We start from the raw sequence: 16,567 nt of genomic DNA, 5'->3' as shown, positions 1-16,567 counted from the left end.
GAGCATTTGATTGCACTGGACCGCTATTCGCTGGAGTTTAGAAGGATGAGGGGGGATCTCATAGAAATTTACTGAGCAGTGAAAGACCTGGATAGAGGAGAGGACGTCTCCACTGGTGGGAGAGTCTAGGACCAGAGGTCACAGCCTCAGAATTAAAGGTCGTTCTTTTCGGAAGGAGATGAGGAGGAATTTCTCTAGTCAGATGGTGGTGAATCTGTGGAAGTCATTGCCACAGACAGCTGTGGAGGCCATCAGTGGATATTTTTAAGGCAGAGATAGATAGATTCTTGATTAGTACGGGTGTCAGATGTTATGGGGGGAGAAGGCAGGAGAATGGGGTTAGGATGGAGAGATAGATCAGCCACGATTGAATGGCGGTGTAGAGTTGATGGGCCGAATGGCCTAATTCTGCTACTATCACTTAGGAACTTGAACTCAACGGGTCAGGCAGCATCTCTGGAGCAAACGCCTGGGTGACGTTTCAGGCCGGGACTCTTCTTCGGCCATTTGTTCTGCCCCTCCACTCTTCCAGCTTTCTCCCCTTCTCCCCTGCCCTCCCTAACAATCAGTTTGAAGAAGGGCTCGGACCTGAAATGTCACCTGTCCATGTTCTCGCAAGACGCAAAGTGCTGAAGTAACCCAGCTGGTCTGGCAGTATCTCCGGAGAACATGGATAGGTGACATTTCAGGTCCAAACCGGTTCAGTTGCGAATTGTGAAGGTTGTCATGGAAACCTAGAAGCAAAGAACAGATGCTAGCTTACAAAAAGTGCTGGAGTAACTCAGCGGGTCAGGCAGCATCTCTGGAGAAAAAATGGTTCGGCAATGCCTCAAGTCTGAAGAAGGGTCCCGACCCAAAACATCACTTATCTTTGTTGTCCAGAGATGCTGCCGGAACTGCTGAGTTTAGTTTTAGAGATACAGTGTGGAACCAGGTCCTTCTGCCCACCAGCAATCCCCGCACACTAGCACTATCCTACACTAGAGACAATTTACAATCTTCACTGAAGCCAACTTACCTGCAAATCTGTGCGTCTTGGGAGTGTGGGAGGAAACCGGATCACCCGGGGTGAAACCAAGTTGTGCACGGGGAGAACGTACAAACTCCGTGCAGACAGCACCCGTAGTCAGGATGGAACCCGGGACTCTGGCGCTGTAAGGCAGCAACTCTACCGCTGCGCCACCGTGCCCAAAATCTACCGGGTTGTTCGGAAGGGGAATTTGCTGGCATTGCTCAGCCTGACCAGCATGTGACCACGCTCTCTCTCCCCCCCACCCCCACCCCCGCCCCCATTCAAAATCTGCAGTTGACTCCTGACTGAAATAGTTCACAGGCTGCTCAGTTCAAGGGGAATTACAGAAGGCCAATAAATGCACATCCCGTGAATAAATGTTAAAATAGAATCTGCCTCCACATTACAAGCCTCGTATTATCTGCCCATGTCACATAGCACGGTTGTAGTCTTCAAAGTCTTGCCTGGAGAAGTAGCTCACAGCCCCTCATAACATAGCCGAGACTCAATTTAAGCGATGTGCCCTTTATCCTCTATCTGTACATTGTGGATGCCCTGATTGGTAATCATGTGCAGTTAGTTTTTCATTGACTAGAACCACGCAACAAAAAAGCTTTTCACTGCACATCAGTACACATGACAATAAATAACATTGGGGTGCCCTTACATACTGCTTTATAGTTTTGTGGAAGCTGTGGGATGTACTGCATGACTAGGAAACACTGTTGATTTTCGAAAGCACCACTGTCAGTTCAATTTAGTTTATTGTCACGTGTACCGAGGTACAGTGAAAAGCTTCTTGTTGCGTGCCAACCAGTCAGCAGAAAAGACAGTACATGATTGCACTCGATCCATTTACAGTGTATAGGTACACGATAAAGGGAATGACGCTTAGTGCAAGGTAAAGCCAGCAAAGTCCGATCAAGGGTAGTCCGAGGGTGATCAATGTGGAAGACGGCAGTTCAGCACTGCTCTCTGGCTGTGGTGGGATGATTCAGCTGCCTGATAACTGCTGGGGAGAAACAGTCCCAGTCAAGTGAGGCCACCCGCTGAAGATTCAGTGGCTGATTCTGAGGAGGAGCCTGTGTGTTGTCTGATTAACACAATCTAAGTCCCACCTCCAAATCATACTCGTATTGGGCGGGACTCTACTGTGGCTGCATTGTGTGGCTTTTATTTTTTTTCAAATTATTTGGCTCCTCGGTCTTTCTTGCTCAAGCTGAGCCCTGCAAAGAAAATTATCTTGCTGGCGGCCGGGGGCCAGGAGGATTAGCCGGCAGAGGAGAGTTGCCGAGAGACAGGGGTTGGACAGGCTGGGCCGTGCTGTGCTGTGTGTGTTCTGGGCAGTGCTGGCTGGGAGCTTCTACTCGGAGCTTGCTGCGCGTGAAGGCTTTCCCCGGCCACCCGGTGGTCGGTGCAAATGCTCGGCTTGCCACTGGAACTGTCGCCAGAGTCGCTGCAAACTCCGACGCGATCCCTGCCAGGGTTTTGTCATCGCGGACTGGAATCTAGCAGGGCCGAAGCTGCCAGCATGTTCCGGAACAGCCGGCTTGCCGACCGGTAACGAAGTCAATGTTCCCTCAAGGAAGACAGTGCCCGGTTGACTCCTCTCGTTGTCGCCTCAGGGTGACACTGGGCTCGTTAGGACTACTGCATGGGTCTGACTGGTGGATGGTGTGTTAACCATTGTGACACAGACACAGGCAAGTTATCATTTCACGTGCTGACTTACTCTCTGCCACAGAGCTGCTGTATTTATTCTATTCGTTTTTATCTTTTATTTTCCAGCACATACACTGTGCAAATTGAGTTAGCAAATCTGTCTGATCGTAACGCTGGGGTGTTGTGATAATTGTCACTTTAGTGGAAAGGGAAACCAGTTTCAGAGTCATTATCTTGGCCGCTGTGCCCAATCCGGTGGAAAAATGTATAATCAAACAGTTCCTTTTCTTAAAGGGACAGGCAGCATCTCTGGAGAAAAGGAATAGGTGACGTTTCGGGTCGAGACCCTTCAGATTTGGGTCTCGACACAAAACGTCGCCTATTCCTTTTCTCCAGAGATGCTGCCCGACCCGCTGAGTTACTCCAGCTTTTCGTGTCTATCTTAGGTTTAAACCAGCACCTGCACTTCCTTCCGACACAGTTCCTTTTTTTTAAAGAGAGACACAAAGTGTTGGAGTAAGTCAGCGGGTCAGGCAGTTCACTGGGTCAGGGCTTGTACTCGCTGGAATTGGGCTTGTACTCGCTGGAATTTAGAAGACTGAGGGGGGATCTTATAGATCTTATAGAAACATATAAAATTCTTAAGGGGTTGGAGAGGCTAGATGCGGGAAGATTGTTCCCGATGTTGGGGGAGTCCAGAACCAGGGGTCACAGCTTAAGGATAAGGGGGAAGTCTTTTAGGACTGAGATGAGAAAACATTTCTTCACACAGAGAGTGGTGAGTCTGTGGAATTCTCTGCCACAGAAGGTAGTTGAGGCCAGTTCATTGGCTATATTTAAGAGGGAGTTAGATGTGGCCCTTTTTGCTAAGGGGATCAGGGGGTATGGAGAGAAGGCAGGTACAGGCTACTGAGCTGAATGATCAGCCATGATCATATTGAATGGCGGTGCAGGCTCGAAGGGCCGAATGGCCTACTCCTGCACCTATTTTCTATGTTTCTATGTTTCTATGTTTCCAGCACTTTGTGTCTGTCTTCGAAGGTATCCCAAAATGCTGGAGTAACTCAGCAGGTCAGGCAGCATCTCTGGAGAGAAGGAATGGGTGACGTTTCGGGTCGAGACCCTTCTTCAGACTGGGTCTGTCTTCGGTATAAACCAGTATCTGCAGTTCCTATCTGCACAGTTCCTTTGAAGGTGGGATTGGGTGTGTGGGAGGCAGTAAAGATTGGTATTGATGGAGGAAAGTAACACACCAGGGTCCAACACGTCTCTTCTTTGCACGACTAACATGACTGGCCTTTGTGCTATTAGTCAGAGTCCTCTGGGTACTTTTAAGGCGCAGATGAACAGATTCTTGATTAGTACGGGTGTCAAGGGCGAGGGGGAGAAGGCAGGAGAGTGGGTTTGAGAAGGATGGATGGATTAGCGATGATTGCAAGGCGGAGTAGACTTGGCAGACCGAATGGCCTAATTCTGCTCCTAAATATATGAACTTGACCTTGCTTTATAAGATTGTAACGAAAGACTAATAATAACTGTGGAAACCACCTTGCCCATATTTCCTTGCCAAATGCCCTGCCTCAAAACAGTTGCCGCTCCAAGTAAAATTAATTGGTTTTTGAATCCTCAACAGGCTTGAAATAATGCAGGGAGTCTTATATCACACTGGAAGAGAGGCTGGTTGCCAAACTACGTACAAGGCTCTGTTGATCTTCAGTGTTTCCTTTTAATAAAATGAGTAGTTAAATGTGGAGTCTGAAGAAGGATTCCGACCCAAAACTTCGCCCATCCATGTTCTCCACAGATGCTGCCTGACCCGCTGAGTTACTCCAGCACTCTGTGTCTTTTTTTTGTTGAAACCAGCATCTGCAGTTCCTTGTTTCTCTAGTTAAGTGTGGTCTTGCCTTCAGGGGCCTAAGCTTATACTGAAGCCCAGGAAGGATATGTTGCTGCAGTACGCTTGTTTTTATAATGAAGGCAACAATTTCACTCTGTTCTGTGTTGGATCCACCATCTTTGCTTGAAGGACTAAAATATTCTAAAAGTTTCCTGAGGACAGAACAAGATTTCCCATAATGAAACTGTGCCGGCAATCTGGTGCAGTAGCCCTGGCTAATTCTTAATGAATGTCTGTTTACAAGAGAGGTTTTATTAGTTGGCAATAAAGTCAGCACTAATCTGGGCCAGGCTCCCAGGGGGCTGCTTCACGGAAGCTTTGGATAGATCTTTTAGATCGGTGCTGGGGTGAAACTTAAATGAAAGCAAAGGCCTACTTCGGCACTCCCACGTGAGCCTGCAAGGGCCGTGATTCAAGGGCAAGCAGGAAAACGCACCTGGAAAGGGTAGGATTAGAGGGATATGGGCCAAACGCTGCAGAAGCCCATGGAGGTCAAGTCAATGGATATTTTTTAAGGCAGAGATTGATAGGTTCTCGATTAGTAAGAGTGTCGGGGGTTAGGGGGAGAAGGCTGGAGAATGGGGTTAGGAGGGAGAGAGTGATCAGCCATGATTGAATGGCGGAGTAGACTTGATGGGCCGAATGGCCTATTCTGCTCCTATCACTTATAAACCTATGAATGAATTAGCGTAGATGTTGGTCGGCGTGGGCAAGTTGGGCTGATGGGCCAGTTTCCATGCTGTACGACTGTAAAACTCTTCCCCGGCAAGCTGTGCCTCCAATGGCTTCTATATTACCCTTTTGTTTTGAAGTTTAGTTTTGTTTAGAGAATTTACAGAGGGCAGTTTCTTCCCAGCTGTTATCAGGCAACTGAACCATCTTGACAAAAACCAGAGAGCAGTCCTGATTGTCTGCCTCATTGGAGGCCCTTGTTCTATCTTTAATCGGCCTTTATTGGACTATATCTTGCGCTAATGTTAATCACTTTATCATGTATCTGCACAGTGTGGATGGCTGGATTGTAATCACGTAGTCATTTCGCTGACTGGTTAGCATGCAACAAAAGCTTTTCACTGTACCTTGGTGCATGTGCAACTAAACTAAACTAACCTAGAGACAGCATGGAAATGGGCCCTTCGTCCCTCCGAGTCCACGCCGACCATCGATCGCCCGTATGTTATCCCACTTACGCATCCACTCCCTGCACACGGTGCAATTTACAGAGGGCCACTTAACCTACAACCTGCATGTCTTTGGAATGTGGAGGGAAACCGGAGCGCCCGGAGGAAACCCACATGGTCACATGGAGAACATGCATCACTTTGGCGTTTTGAGGCAGCAACTCTACCGGCCACACCGCTAAGCCGCCCGCGCTGCAAGTATAGTAGTAGGTGAAGAATAATGCCTCTCTACACGAGGGTGGGTTGCAAAAGGTGCTGTGTGTGAACGAATGAACATGTCCCTCAGAATCTGACATGTCTTTTACAAAGGATGGGCAGACGGTGAGGTCCCTGCCCCCTCACCACCCTCTGCCTCTGTCAATCTCGTGACAGTGTCCCTCACACACATAAAGAACCATCAGTATGAAGAAGGGCCCCGATCTGACACGTCACCTATCCATGTTCTCCAGAGATGCTGCCTGACCCATTGAGTTACTCCTGCACTTTATCCTTTTTTTGTAAAATAGCATCTGCAGTTCATTGTTACTAAATATATATCGGAAGACACAAAATGCTGGAGTAACTCAGTGGGACAGGCAACATCTCTGAAGAGAAGGAATGGGTGATGTTTCGGGTTGAGACGCATATATATATATATATATATATATACACACACATATATACACACATTAACACATATACATATATATATCCATATATATACATACATATACATACAGAACGAAGGTATTTATTCACAAAGTGCTGGAGTAACTCAGCAGGTCAGGCAGCATCTCGGGAGAGAAGGATTGGGTGACGTTTCGGGTCGAGACACTTCTTCAGACTGAAGATATATATTGTATATATATATATATCGTATGTATCTCCGACTACATTTTATCTCTGAACCGCCCACTCCCCTGACACCAGTCTGAAGAAGGGTCTTGACCCGAAACGTCACCCATTCCTTCTCTCCAGTTATGCTGCCTGTCCCGCTGAGTTACTCCAGCATTTTGTGTCTACCTTCGATTTAAACCAGCATCTGCAGTTCTTTCCTACATATATATATATGTATATATGTGTGTGTGTGTAGGTGTCTGTCCCTGTCTGTCTGTATTTTTTTTAGCTTTTTTTTACCGTTTATGTTGTTTACAGTGCACTATCTTTACATATTCTGTTGTGCTGCTGTAAGTAAGTAATTCATCGTTCTGTTTGGGACATATGATAGTGAAACCCTTGGCTCTTGAAAAATGTTCACTGCAGGGATTCAAACTATTGAGCACACAACAAGCAGACTAACCTGATGAGGGAGCAAACATAGACGTCTGCTGATAAGATGGATAGGAATCAGATGAAGGGACAGACAGTCGCACACTGTTCATAAGGCCATCTTCTCAAACGTGGAACAAATAAATAAATCGTTTGCTTTGAGCTGGAAGGCAAAATTAGGTTCACTCATGAAACCGCTACACAATTGTACAATGAAGTAGAATTTCACCATGTCCAATGTGCATGGAATGGGCGGAGTACTGACAGATAACGCAGGCCGGCATTTCCGCAGTACCTCATCCACTATGCAAAAAGAAGTGGCTCGTGATCCAGTGTATCATTGATGTGAGCAAAGGTAGTAAATAAGAGTGACCTTTTACCCAACCAAGTCCCTTGTTTATAGATGTTGTTGACCTGTGTACTTCACAACCCCCCCCCCCCCCCCCCCCCACATCATAAAGGAGACACAAGGAACTGCAGATGCTGGAATCTCAAGCAAAACACAAAGTGCCGGAGTCTCTCAGCGGGCCAGGCAGCATCTCTGGAGGACATGGATAGGCAGTTTTGTGGTTGGGACCCTTCTTCAGACTGATTGTAGGAGAGGGGAGAAAGCTGGAAGAGAGGTGGGGCCGTGGCAAAGCCTGAGAAGAGTCTCAACCCGAAACATCGCCCATTCCTTGTATCCCTAATGCTGAAAATCCCGCTGAGTTACTCCAGCATTTTGTGTCTATTTTCTGGCAAGTGATAGGTGGATATGGGGGAGGGGGTTGATTTGAAGATGGGTGGAATAAGTAACGAAACTTCAGCTGCCTCAGAATCACTGCTTGCTTCTGGCAACGTTCTCGTAATGAATTGAACAGTTCCACTTAGCTTTCTACTGCTGGACAACTTGTCCCACTCAGTTTAATGGACCTGCTGTATTTGAGCCAGGTCTATCCTGGCATGGACTCAGTGGGCTGACTTCCCAGAGCTGTTCTCTGCTGAGTAAGAGACTGCATCGCCAGGTACACTCATGCTGCAAGGTTTCGTGCAGAGATACAGCATGGAAACAGGCCCTTCGGCCCACCAAATCCATGCCAACCATCGATCGCTCGTTCAACACTAACTCTGTTATCCCACTTTCCCATCCACTCCCTTCACACCAGGGGGCAATTTGCTGAGGCCAAATATCCTCTAGACCCAAGGAGCTGCAGATGCTAGAATCTTGCATGGAAGACAAAGTGCTGGAGTAATTCTGCATGTCAGGCAGCATCTGTGTGGAGGACTTGGATGTGAAGATGGGTCCTGACTCGGAACATCAGAGCTAGAAGAAGGGTCTCCAGCATTTTGTGTGCTACGTATCCTATAAATCCGCATGTCTTTGAGATGAGGGAGGAAACCCAATCACCTGGAGGAAACCCACGCAAACAAGGAACTGCAGATGCTAGTTTACCATGGAAAGACACAAAGTGCTGGAGTAACACAACGGGCCAGGCAGCATCTCTGGAGAACATGGATAAGTAACATTTTGGGTCAGGACCATTTTTCAGATTCTCCCACTGACTCTTCACACTGAAGGGTCTTGACCCAAAACGTCACTTATCCATGTCCTCCAGAGATGCTGCCTGGCCTGTTGAGTTACTTCAGCACGTTGTGCCTTTCATTGGTTATTGGGAGTACATGCAAACTCCACATAGGCAGCACCCGATGTCAGGATTGAACCCGGGGCTGTGGCGTTGTGAGACAGCAGCTCTACCAGCTGCGCCACTGTACCGTACTAAACTTGCCCGGTTTTGGAGGTGCCTGCTAGTCGGTGTGTGTAGAAGAGAACTCCCCTTTGTTTTATTTAAGCTTAATTTGTCTCCACCTTGCTTCAAAACTCTGCCTACTGGTTATGTTTGAACTTAAAGTGAGGGCAGTACTTTGTCAGCATGCCTGCTGTTCAGAGCCTGTTCCAACAGGCCGAGAACTGAGACTGGGATGTGTTTGTTGGGATTTGAGGATCTCTCTGGAGCTTGATCCTTGTGCTGGTCTCCACAGCTCGGACGGTGACACAGATCCACTTAAAGCAAGAGCTTCACAACTTGTCACAACACAGAAGGAGGTCATTTGGCCCATTGACTCCGTGCTAGTTCCAAGCAGACAAGGGGCGCAGCGGTAGAGTTGCTGCCTCACAGCGCCAGGCACTCAGGCTAGATCCTGACTACGGGTGCTGTCTGTAAGGCGTTTGTACGTTCTCCCCGTGACCGTGTGGGTTTTCTCCGGTGTGCTCTGGTTTCCTCCCACATGCCCAAGAGGTGCAGGTTTGTAGGTTAATTGTCTTTGGTAAAATTGTAACTTGTCCCTATTGCGTAGGATAGTGCTAACTTATGGGGATCGCTGGTCGGCGAGGATTCAGTGGGCCGAAGGGCCTGATTCCGCGCTGATTCTCCATTGTCTAAAGTCAGAGCGGATCCAGCCATTCAGAAGCCTGCAGTCTTGTGCTGGTTGCTTCCACATATGAGGCTTATCTCATCCATAGAACATACAGTACATACATACATACATACATACATACATACATACATACATACATACATACATACACACACACACACACACACACATACATACATACATACATACATACATACATACATGCATGCATACATACATACATACATACATACATACATACATACATACATACATACATACATACATACATACATACATACATACATACATACATGTGTAGGAGGGAACTACAGATGCTGGCTTGCACCGAAGATTTACTCAAAAATCTGGAGTAATTCAGCGGGTCAGGCAGCATCTTTGGAGAAAAGGAATAGGTGACGTTTCGTGTCAAGACCCTTCTTCGGACTGAGTGTTCGGGGAGAGAGAAACAAAAGATATGAAAAGCTACATAGAACAAATTATTGAAAGATATGGAAAAGAACAAATCAAAGCCAGCGACAATGATCAAGGGAAGGTGGAGCCCACAATGGTCCATTGTTGGCTGTGGGGAAGGTGATAACGAGTGATAGAAAGAAATGGTTCTCAGCGGGACGACAGTGAAACTAGTACGACGACCAGGGTGGGGGAGGGGCGGAGAGAGAGGGGATGCAAGGGTTACCTCAAGTTAGAGAAATCAATGTTGTAAGTTGCACCAGCGAAATATGACGTGCTGTTCCTCCGATTTGCGTTTGGCCTCTCCAAGATCTCAGAAAAGTCAAGTCAAGTCAAGTCAATTTTATTTGTATAGCACATTTAAAAACAACCCACGTTGACCAAAGTGCAGTTCAGGTACTAAGAACGAACATACAATGGCACACAAACATAACAGCACATACATAAACAGTTCACAGCGCCCCCTCAGAGGGCCTCAAATGCTAGGGAGTAGAAATAGGTTTTGAGCCTGGACTTAAAGGAGTCGATGGAGGGGGCAGTTCTGATGGGGAGAGGGATGCTGTTCCAAAGTCTAGGAGCTGCAACCGCAAAAGTGGTCTCATACACTGCGTGTACAGTGTGTGCTTCAAAGGAATGTGCTGTCCTCGGCATTGCCATGTGCACGCTGCCCTGCTCCTCCTGGCAGGTAGAGGTCGCCGGTTTGGGAGGTTCGGTGAACAAACCTGGGCAACTCAGCCCAGAGCTTTGCTTCGATGGTGCATCAGTGGTACTGGGAATGAATGGATCGGAGGTTTGGAGACACAACGTGGAAACCGGCCCTTCGGCCCACCGTGTACGCGCCGACCAGCAATCCCCGCACACGATCGCTACCCTAAACACAGTAGGGACAATTCACAATTGTACCAAGCCAATTAGCCTCAAAACCTGTACGTCACTAGAAGGATGAGAGGAGATCTTATCGAAACGTATAAGATTATTAAGGTGTTGGACACGTTAGAGGCAGGAAACATGTTCCCAATGTTGGGGGAGTCCAGAACAAGGAGCCACAGTTTAAGAATAAGGGGTAGGCCATTTAGAACGGAGATGAGGAAAAAAAATTCAGTCAGAGAGTGGTGAATCTGTGGAATTCTCTGCCTCAGAAGGCAGTGGAGGCTAATTCTCTGAATGCATTCAAGAGAGAGCTCGATAGAGCTCTTAAGGATAGCGGAGTCAGGGGGTATGGGGAGAAGGCAGGAACGGGGTACTGATTGAGAATGATCAGCCATGATCACATTGAATGGCGGTGCTGGCTCGAAGGGCCGCATGGCCTCCTCCTGCACCTATTGTCTTGTCTTTGGAGTGTGTGGGGAAACTAGAGCACACCCGGAGAAAACCCACGCAGGTCACGGGGAGAACGTGCAAACTCCATACAGACAGCACCCTTAGTCAGGATCGAACCTGGGTCTCTGACGCTGTGAGGCAGCAACTCTACCGCTGCACCACCGTGGGGGGAATGGGTTTGACCTGGCTAGTAACTATGACCTTATTGAAAGTGCCCTTAGTAGGCGTTTGCATTACTTACTATGAGGACTGGTGTCTGGGAAAATCCTCTATGTAGTCGCAGTTCTAACGTTTTATCACCAACCCCGCAGATAGTGACAGGAAAGTGCTAGAATATGTTTGGCTAGCGTGGGTGATCAGAAGAGAGAGGAGCGTTAATGGAATCAGGAATATGATGTTCACACCAACAGTAGAGTGCGTGTTAACTTCAACACCAAAGGGGTACGCCCTCGTAACGACAAGTCAGATACATCAGACAGCCCAGCACACAACGCCAAAGAAAATAGAGGATGTTTTAAGATTGCAAAATTCAAGAGATTTCAATCGAAGCTGAGCAAATGAACTTGGCGTTCTGTCGTAATCAAACTCTTTAAAGGAGAGACACAAAATGCTGGAGTAACTGCAGGCCAGGCAGCATCTCTGGAGGAAATGGGGAATAGGTGACATTTTGGGTCGAGACCCTTCTTCATCCAGTCCGATGACGGGTCTCAACCCGAAACGTCCGCATTCCTTCTCTCCAGAGATGCTGCCTGTCCCGCTGAGTTACTCCAGCATATTGCGTCTATCTTCGGTGCAAAAAGCTGCATCTGCAGCTCTTTCCGACACATGTTTAACGGAGAGTTTGGACAAACTAGGATTGTTTTCTCTGGATCGTCAGAGGCTGGGGGGGGAGACTTAAATGGAAGTGCATTAAAATGATGAGAGCTGTAGATAGGGGTAGACAGTCAGAACCTTTTTCCCCAGGGTGGGAATGTCAAAGGCTAGAAGGTGTAACGTTAAGGTGAGAGGGTCAAAATATTCAAAGGAGATGTTCAGGGGAAGTTTTTTTTTACACAGACACTTGTCGGTGTGAGGAACGCGTGGCCAAGGGTGGTGGCGGAGGCAGATACCAGAGAGGCATCTCAGAGGATTCAACGCTACAGAAACGTGGCGAATCTTGTGTCCCGCCCAGGTGTGGTCTGCTGTACGATTTTATGCGAAACAAAACACTTCACTGCACTTAGTGACAACCAGGTATCATTGTAAGAAAATAACTGCAGATGCTGGTACAAATCAAAAGGTATTTATTTCACAAAATGCTGGAGTAACTCAGCAGGTCAGACAGCATTTCAGGAGAGAAGGAATGGGTGACGTTTCGGGTCGAGACCCTTCTTCAGACCAATAATAATACCAAGTATTATTGAATCATTGAATCGAATCATTGAATTCTAACGAAGATCTAAGTGACAGCCACGGTGTGAAGGGTAAACACATCCATATCGATACAAGACAGGGTAGAACTGTTGAAACAACTCGACTGGTGTTTCCATGTGGAACTACAGGATGCTTATGGTATAAGAAAATAACTGCAGATGCTGGTACAAATCGATTTATTCACAAAATGCTGGAGTAACTCAGCAGGTCAGGCAGCATCTCGGGAGAGAAGGAATGGGTGACGTTTCGGGTCGAGACCCTTCTTCAGACTTATGCTTATGGTATTGGCTCGTAAACTGCTTTGGAGACAGGGGGGGGTGGGGGAGGGGGGGTAGAGGGGGAGGGAGTATTTTTATTTATTTTTTATTTATTTTATTTATTTCTTTTCCGGTCAATCCAATACAACAGATTAACCATACAGTTGTGAAAGTTAAATAGTGCAAAATCATTGTATCAAAATATAATCACACATGATATTTTCTGACCGAAAAATAAAGGTGTAGGCAGAAGCCAAAGCTTATTGTGCCTACCCTTAATACTTAACAAAGTATAATTTTTAAAAAAACACAAACATCACAGGTCAGAAGCAGATAAACAAAACATAGAAAGAAACACAAATATAGTCAAGAACCATCATTTCTGTCATGCTAGTCATTTCTCAGTGCTGATCACATATTTTGTATCTTCCAAATATAATATTTTTGAACATCTTCTTGAATTTACCCCATATTACTACACTCTTTTAATTCATTGTTGCAACTATTCCATACATTAACCCCTTTAACAGTCACACATCTATTTTTCACATTTGTTCTTACCCTCATTTTTTCCAATATATAATTTCCCCTGAGTGAATATACCTGCTCTCCCTCACTATAATCAATGGGTCAGAGGTATGTTGTTGAATTAATATGTCATGGCTTCTGCTGGTCCAGTATATTGGGTAATCCAGCAAGGCTCTGGAACCAAGGCATGCCAGTAAATCGGTGGTGGGCCTGTACAGTGAGGTTCAGGCACGATGAACATCTTGCCTGCAGCCACATCTCAGGCAGGGAGACTCAGGCAATGGAACGAGCTGCCAGAGGAGGTGGCCGAGCGAGGCAGGTGCCATAACAGAGTTTGAAAGACGTATTTGGACAGGCGTGTGGATGGGAAAGGTTTAGGGGGGCGATACAAGGAAACTGCAACGCTGGTTTACAAAAACAAAAAAAGACACAAAGTGCTGGTCGGATCAGGCAGCATTTCTGGACTAAACGGACAGGTGACAGTTGCAGGTCAGGACCCCTCTTCAGACACCTTGGAGGGATCTGGGCCAAAGGCGGACAAATGGGACTGGCGTAGTCGGGGCATCTTAGTCGGCGTGGCAGGTTGGGCTGAAGGGCGTGTATCCCTGTTGCCCTTGGCAGAAGGTTCAAGATGCAGAGGCACGTAATGAAAGTGACTCGAGGGGAAGGCCCTGTGATACACAGTGTGCCTGGGCAGGTGACGCGCGAGAGGAAAATTCAGTCATAACGTTCAAAAGACAACTAATGTGTACCAGAAAGAAGAGAGTATTCCCGGAATGTGGGCAGAGTGTGGCCGGGTCGTGCCCAGCAATGCTGAGCTAGTACAGGCTTGATGGGCCGAATGGCTTCCCACCCACTTTGTGCCCCTGACCTTTCTCCCATTCTTCCGACGTGCCCATGCTGATCGCGTGGCATCGGCCCGTTTAATTGGCGCTCGCGTCAGGTGAATGCGCCGGCCTTTTACCCGGAGTTGGGGAATGGAGAACCAGAGGACAGAGGTTTAAGGTGGGGGGGGGGAGATTTAATAGGAATCTGAGGGGCAATTTTTTCACGCAAAGGGTGGTGGGCCTATGGAATGAGCTGCCAGAGGGAGAAGTTGAGGCAGGTATTATAGCAACGCTTAAGAAACATTTGGACAGGTGCATGGATAAGATAGTTTTAGAGGGACACTAGACCAGGTGGACCCGTTAGGCCCATACCTCTCCTGCATTGGTGCAGCACCCTCTCCTCCCCCCCTCCCCTCTCCCTCTTCCTCCCTCCCCTTACCCCTCCCCCCTCCTCCCCCTTCCCCCCTCCCCTATCCCCCCCCATCCCCCCTCCCCTATCCCCGCCATCCCCCCTCCCCTATCCCCCCCATCCCCCCTCCCCTATCCCCCCCCCATCCCCCCTCCCCTATCCCCCCCATCCCCCCTCCCCTATCCTCCCCCTTCCCCCCCTCCCCTATCCCCCCCCATCCCCCCCTCCCCTATCCCCCCCTATCCCCCTCCCCTATCCCCCTCCCCTATTCCCCATCCCTATCCTCCCCTATCCCCCTCCCGCTATCCCCCTCCCCCTATCCCCCTCCCCCTGTCCCCCCTCCCCCTGTCCCCCCCTCCCCCTGTCCCCCATCCCCTATCCATCCTCCCCCCTCCGTCCTCCCCACTCCGTCCTCCCCCCTCCCCTCCCTCCTTCCTCCCTCCCTAGGAGATAGATTTAAACTTTAAAATGTGAATAACTTTTAAAATATAACACCGATTTCAATGAAACTTCTTCCATTAGCACCAAAGGGACGACGATGAGTAAGGTGGGCCTAAAATTGTCGCGTCATCGTGTACCGTTTTGGCTGTAGTTCAGGAACAAACAAACAAACAAACAAACAAGCAAACAAGAGTTTTAGTATATGGATGGGCCAAAGGCAGATGGGATTAGCATTGTTGGGGCATTGTGGTCAACATGGACAAGTTGGGCCAAAGGGCCTATTTTCATGCTGTATGTCTGTGACTCTCTGTCTCTCTGTCTCCGCGACTCTGTCTCTCTCTCTCTCTGTACCTGTGTGTCTCTGTGTCTCTGTGACTGTGATATTGTGACTGTGTCTCTGTATCGCTGTCTCTGTTATTTTGTGACTCTGTGTCTGTTATTTTGCGCCCCTGTTACTGTGACTCTGTGAATCACTGGTTCCTGCTATCACTCCTGTTACTGCTGGCAGTCATTTGTCATGTTGCCCCCTCGTGCCTGCTATTGGGGCCAGCGCCTCAGTCAACAGCACTTGTACAAATCCGATCCCCAGCCCAACCCAAATGCAACCCACCCTGCAATCGGCTTTTTTGTTGCATCTAGCAGACAATTATAGCTCCACTCGACATCCGCCCATATCCGAACCATAGTAAGACCACAAATCATTCACCAGCGTGCGGAACAAGCCCAGAGCTTTGAATCTCGGCACACAAACATAGGAAGGTCACATTTCATCCGCTTAGAAAGCCCCCGCTGCCTGGCACATTTCCCCTTTAGCATTCAGTCACAGTTTATCAAAAGCTTGACGTGTGCTTCAGGAAAACAGCAACTGCACCACCTACCAGCGTGTGCGGTTTCTAAATATTCTTTAGTGGAAAGAAGTGGGAGTGGGCGGCTCAATGCGAATGCACACTGAGACTAAATGTGAAAATGGATGAGTGTATTTCACTTTACGTTTGCTGCTTGTCGCTGCTGTCTGTCGTAGCCATCTGAGGAACAGGGGCAGGAGGTGAGCATTTGCTCAGGTCTGTTCAACAATATCACCAGACACTGGCACGGGCTGTGGAGGCCAAGTCAATGGATGTTTTTGAGGCAGAAATAGATAGATAGATAGATTCTTGATTAGTACGGGTGTCAGAGGTTATGGGGAGAAGGCAAGCGCATTACAGTTCCAGAGTAAAAGGTCCAGTGTTCACAGTGAGGTAGGTTGGAAGATCAGGATTATGCCTTAGCATATGAGTAGTCTGATAATGTGGTGGTAGATGCTTTCAAGCTTTTGTATCTTCTGCTGGATGAGAGAGGGGAGAAGAGTGTGGGTGTCAGGGGTTATGGGGAGAGGGCAGGAGAATGGGGTTAGGCGGGAGAGATAGATCAGCCGTGATTGAATGGCGGAGTAGACTTGATGGGCCGAATGGCCTACTTCTACTCCAATCTCTTGTGATCTTATGACCTATGATAAGAGGATATG

General features: G+C 47.9%; 1 protein-coding gene across 6 annotated transcripts in view; it reads left to right on the top strand.

Annotated features, from left to right (window-relative positions):
• pik3cd (phosphatidylinositol-4,5-bisphosphate 3-kinase, catalytic subunit delta) overlaps window positions 1-16,567 on the top strand; it is a 177,288-nt gene that overhangs the window by 82,394 nt on the left and 78,327 nt on the right. The window contains exon 1 of one of the 6 annotated variants that reach the window (XM_078425740.1): window positions 2,160-2,715. The exons of 4 other annotated variants lie outside the window; for them this stretch is intronic. The gene's annotated coding sequence lies outside the window, so the exon portion shown is untranslated. Of the gene's footprint in view, window positions 1-2,159; window positions 2,716-12,282; window positions 12,360-16,567 lie in introns of those variants that run through there. One more of the 6 variants, XM_078425742.1, reaches the window with a different exon arrangement.

The sequence above is a fragment of the Rhinoraja longicauda genome, chromosome 30 (assembly GCF_053455715.1).
Source record: "Rhinoraja longicauda isolate Sanriku21f chromosome 30, sRhiLon1.1, whole genome shotgun sequence".
Classification (NCBI taxonomy): Eukaryota; Metazoa; Chordata; class Chondrichthyes; order Rajiformes; family Arhynchobatidae; genus Rhinoraja; species Rhinoraja longicauda.
Note: the sequence above shows the minus strand (reverse complement) of the source record. Positions and strands in the feature narration are given on the sequence as shown.